This window comes from Gossypium raimondii, chromosome 9 (genome assembly GCF_025698545.1).
Source record: "Gossypium raimondii isolate GPD5lz chromosome 9, ASM2569854v1, whole genome shotgun sequence".
Taxonomy (NCBI): domain Eukaryota; kingdom Viridiplantae; phylum Streptophyta; class Magnoliopsida; order Malvales; family Malvaceae; genus Gossypium; species Gossypium raimondii.
The window spans coordinates 7,393,981-7,399,980 of record NC_068573.1 but is presented as its reverse complement, the minus strand read 5'-3'; positions in this window follow the sequence as shown (position 1 = coordinate 7,399,980).

The window sequence follows — 6,000 nt, the reverse complement described above, 5'->3', positions numbered from 1 at the left end:
TCCTAACTTGTTATTTATATGCTTCTTAACAACCTTATTCTTTCAAAAACTTAACATGCAGAGTTATCAGGCTTACCACGAGGTGGAACATTCACTTATTAATTCAAAAACCTTAGCTTCCAAATTAATAAAGGAGAAGAGCACATTTAAGTTTAAGAAGAAGAACCATCGATTAATATTGAAGGAAGAAAAACCATCAAGACAAACCTTTCTCACCATATATGTACACTCAGTTCTCCATAGTGGAACTTCACAAGTGTCGATTGTATCCAGAATTTTTCCTAACAAATGACCTACAAAATTCGGGAGAAATATAAATAATAATCTTGTACAAATGTCATTTGACCAGTCAATTCAATTGGCTCCTAACTAGATCACATTACAAAACCCAATTTAATATAGTGCTCAAGCAAATTAGGCATACTATACATTTGGCAGTAATTATCACCAGGCTTACTTTTCACTTGTCATACTCTTTTCTTAAATAGCAGAATAATTTGAGATAAAATCTTTAATTACTTCTATGGTAGATACTTTATGCCAACCTCTAATCCTCCAGAATACTATCAATTGAAAGATTACACTACGCCAAATAGGTAACTTCACATCTACATGCTTTCTTCTCGTATTCGCCAAATTTAAGGTGTGACAAGTTTGAAGTCAATGGTTAGGACTAGTCAGGTTCAGTTGTGGCACTCCTTACCCAGATCCGGCGATTGGGTCGGGTGAGGGTGTTATAGTGATAGAATGTTAGGTAAAGTGGTATGAAATTATGGCAAAGTGGTTATGTTTTAATTGAGGTATAAGTGATGGTTGATTGTATGAATAATATGTTTATATATATAACTTAATGGTTGGATATGATATGTTTGATTGATAGGCAATTAGGAATGGTTTGTATTATAAGCATTGGTATATTGATAATCTTTGGAGGCCATTTATATAGAGGACTAGGAACAAATGGATATGTTTGTATATGAAATTTTTTGGTAAGATCTTAATGCTTGAATGGTGTTTGGATATGAATTGGATATGTATTTGTTGTGTTTATATTAACATGAATATGGTTTGAGTTTGATAGATATGAATTGATAAGTTCTTGGAGAATGAAAGTGAATAATCTAAGCATGTTTAGGTAGTGTTTTGAAGTGTCTAATACAGGTAAATCATGCTTGAATTAGGTATGAAATTATAATTGAAATGTTTGGATAGTATTAAGTACCTTTTGGTACATTTTTTTTGCCAAAATAGTAGGTGACATCGTGACGTCGTTTGAACGTTGTCACGATGAGTCAACCACATTGCAATGTCGAATACAGGTCGTCAAAACAAGCCTGAGCCCAGGTCACAATGGGACAAGAATTTATGTCATTGTAACGAGACCCAGACAGTGAGTCACATCGTCATGAGGAACTCCCTCACGTCACAACGTCGACCCCTAATTTTAAATTCTTTGCAATTAAGTCTTATCCCTACCTCGAGTTAGCTTTAGAGCTTACGTAAGCTCATGTAAGACCCGAAATTGACTCTACTTCATATTGAATGTATGTTTTTAATGGAATTTTAATTATTGACTACTATGAATTACACGTACTTGTTTGTCGTTGCTTTGGAAATGAGTGTGGCATCTCAAAACTTGGACTTTGTGACCAGGTCAGATGTCGAGGTGTTACAATATCAGTCCAACTTATACAAATTCAACCTACTCATTCATAAATATATCATTTCAATACCATCACCTAAACCATTATTATTCAAACTCAAATATGCTACTTTAAACTACCAAGTATAATTCAAGTTCATTTGCCAAAACTAACCATTTCAACAAAGATATAACACCATGTTTGGTTCGCTGTCATGGAATAGAGTTGTAATAGAATAGAGCTGTTGAATGGAATGGAATAGAACTGTAATAGTATTCTTGTGTTTGGTTGAATAAAATGATGTTATAATAGCATAAGAAAAAAAATTTGAAATGACTAGAGTACCCTTAGCATAATTTTTTTAGGTTGATGATTTGTTGTCTTTATTAAATATTAATAGGGTTATTATTAAATGTAATTTAATAATAATAAATAATTAAATCATATTTTAATATAATTTTTTAAATAAAGAGATTGTTTTACACAAATCAAAATCTCTTAAAGCTACAAATGGTAAAAGACTAAAATTACTTCCAAAATTCGCAATGTAGAAATATGCAACAAAGGTATAAAATATCAAACATGTTTTCTAATGGTAAAAGATATTACCCAAGACGTCATATTAGGAACCCCATTCATATCCTTACTCAAACCATATAAAGTAACAAATAATTCCTTTTGTAGAAAAACCAAAATAAGAAATCTCAACTTATTAAAATTCTTATCCATCCATAATAGGCAAATCAATAATTTAATTAGTCATAAACAAAAACAAATCTCTTTTTGAAAGAAGAAATATGTTTTAAAAATTGAGTGAACAATTAGAAAAAGAGAAGTCCAAAAAGGATAAATCAAATTAAGGAAGAAATGAAAATAATTTTGATGAAAGAAATATACCCACAAAAGTAAGGCCAATACAAATGAACAAAGAAATGGAGGAATTTTGTAAAAAAGAAATATAAGATCTTCTTAATAAAAAATTTAATTAGGAAAAACAGTTCTCCTTAGAGTTGTTCAGCATTTTATGTAATGAAAAATGCAGAACTCAAAAGGGGAATGCCAAGATTAGTAATTAATTACAAACTTCTCAATCAAGCCTTAAAATGGATTAGGTACCCAATACCAAATAAAAAAGTTTTGTTACAAAAACTCTGCAATGCAAATATTTTCTCAAAATTTGAAATGAAATCAGGATTTTAGCAAATCCAAATAAAAGAAGAAGAAAGATACAAAATGTCATTTACTATACCATTTGGACAATATGAATGGAATGTCATGCCTTTTGGATTAAAAAATGCTCCATCCGAATTTCAAAGAATAATGAATGATATTTTTTACCAATATTCTCAATTGACAATAATATACATCGATGATGTATTAATGTTTTCAAAAAATTTAGAAAAACACTTCAAAAATTTATCCATCTTTATAAAAGTCATAAAAAATAATGGTTTAGTAGTTTCTAAATCCAAGATAAGTTTGTTCCAAACCAAAGTAAGGTTTTTAGGTCATTACATTACCCAAGGAACTATTACCCCAAAAGAAAGGTCCATAGAATTTGCTAGCAAATTCCCAGACCAAATCCTTGATAAAGTCCAATTACAAAGATTCTTAGGAAGCCTCAATTATGTCATAGACTATTATCCAGGTCTTAGCAAATTATGTAAACCATTATATGATAGGCTCAAAAAGAATCCACAACCTTGGACAAATGACCACACCAATATTATCTCCCAAATTAAAAAAAAAACAAATTACTAAGCTTCCTTGTTTATATTTAGCTGATCCAAATGCCCCCAAGATAGGAGATACAAATTCTTCTAAGATAGGATACGGTGGGATCCTAAAACAAGTTAAAGGGGGAAAAGAGAAAATAGTCTAGTTTACCTCTAGACACTAGAATCAAACTCAGAAAAATTATAATACTATTAAAAAGAAATTTTATCAATTGTTTTATGCATTAAAAAATTTCAAAATTATTTATTAAATCAAAACTTTTTTTTACGAATTGATTGCAAATCAGCAAAGGAAGTTTTACAAAAAGATATTCAAAGTATTATCTCAAAATCATTTTTTACAAGATGGCAGGCAATTTTGAGCATATTTGATTTTGATAATGAATACATCAAAGGAGAAACTAATTCTTTGCTTGATTTTCTCACCAGAGAGTTTCCTCAAAAATGCCACCCAAACTCTGAGATGAAGGAGCAGGAAAAATAGGAGAAACATCCAAAACCCAAATTTCCTCAAAACCAAATAAGTCATGGTATGAAATTTGCCATGAAGAAGAAAATGAGAGATCATCATCCTCATCAAAATCCTCCAAAAATACATTCGTTCAAGATACACAAGATCCAAATGAAATTGGTTCTCAAATCAAAAATTTGATCGAGTCCCTTTCTCAATCTTCAGAAGTGGCATTGGCCTTTTTCTCAAATGAAAGAGGAAACTCCTCTCAAGCAAACTGCTAGTGAAGCAACAAAGATTTCAAAAAAATAAAGAGATTGTTTTACCCAAACCAAAATCTCTCAAAAATATTTTAAAAGACTCATCTCTCCAAGATGTTTTTTTCAAAAGAAATAGTAGTGTCTTTATAGACCACTACACAAAAATCCTTACAATATTTTCCAAACAAATATTTTGAAAAAAAAATCTTATTATGGAGGAAGAATTTTTAGAAAAACCTCTACATATACTTGCAAAAGAACTTTTCAATGGATGGCATTTCAAGCCATTGGATTCTCAAAAACCCCAGTAGTATTATGAAAACATACTGGATCAGTACTGTTCAAACACTACATAGACCCAAAAGATTCAAATTTTATTACCCATTCAACAACCCAAATATTAAAAATTATTCGACCAAGGGATTAGGGTGAAAACCCAAATTCTCCAAAGAAATTTCCAACCAAATTTACTACCAAAATTGACCACCACCCATATTTTACATATTAGGATTACCAAATGGCATGGTACAATGCCTTCTTAATGAACAATCAAAATATGAGACATTCTTGGCTCATATATTTCAAATATGGTACCCAATTCAAATTCTCAAACTAGTTCCAAGAATGGTGGAATTGGTATGGACCATCATCTTTTGAGATCCTACCAGAAAAAATTCAAAACTTATGGCCCAAATTCTTTGACAAATTTAAACCTGAACCAGGCCAAAAACTCATTTACAGAACAATGCATTTTTTTCTCAAAACTATGCACTTCTTGGATTATTTCTTGGAATTACTCCTATGAACAAGATCCATATACTAGAATTTCATTATTAGTTCAAAAATTCAGAACTAAATGGTGGGACAAATTTACTGATGAAAAATATGATTCAAAATATGTAGATAATTTTTTCAACAAGAATCTGAGATTATGCAAGTCCGCAGCCCCGGATCAAACCACAGCAAAATTCATTCAAGCAAAATCAACATTTAGTGCAATGTTAGCTCAAGCCAAGACTAAGAAGGAATACAAAAAACTCATGGTTGAAATGCTCAGCTTAATGGATTCTGAATTCGAAGATGAGAAATCTTCAACGTCTTCAGTCAAAACGGTGGACCTTGCAAACGATACCATCTCAATAACCATTACCAGGACCAAGAAAAAATGATGCAAAAGAAAGAAATGAATAAAGATGAACAAGAAAAATTCTTTCGCATGAACAGTAAATATTCCATGTAAGAAAGACGAGTGAACAGGAAATATTCTCTAGCGTGAACAGTAGAAATCTCTGGCAAAAACAGTAAGATTTTCTGGCATGAATAGTAAATATTCTCTGGCATGACTAGTGAATATTCTCTGTAGTTTGTATTTTTGTAACCAGAGAATATATTCACCGAAAAGTTTCAATTATGTAATGATGTAAGGGATTGGAGTTCCCATTTCAAATGATGTAAAGAGACAATAGCCCTCTATAAAGGCTATCAGATTTAGAATGAAAGGCGTGACTTGAAATACTCATTTCAGAGAGATCAAAAGTCGTTTCTCCAAATTTTAAGTTTTTTAAGTTTTCAAAAATTTAAGTTTTTAAATTATTTTCCTCTTCAAAAATTTAATCAAACAATCTTTCAAATTTTAATTTCAAATTACAAATTACGATTACGGCTATCAAGTTCCAAATTTCATCCTCGGATCCTAGGAATAAATAATTTAATAAAATTCTTAATATAATTATTATTATAATATGAATTAATAAAAATAATAATATATAATATTAGAAAAATAATATATAGCATGCTTTATCATTTTTAAACGCAATGCATATTTAATGTGCTAGAATATCATTAGCGAAACAAATAATTTAATTGTTCTCTAAACTAAAAACAAAATATTAAAAGTAATAAATAGCTTG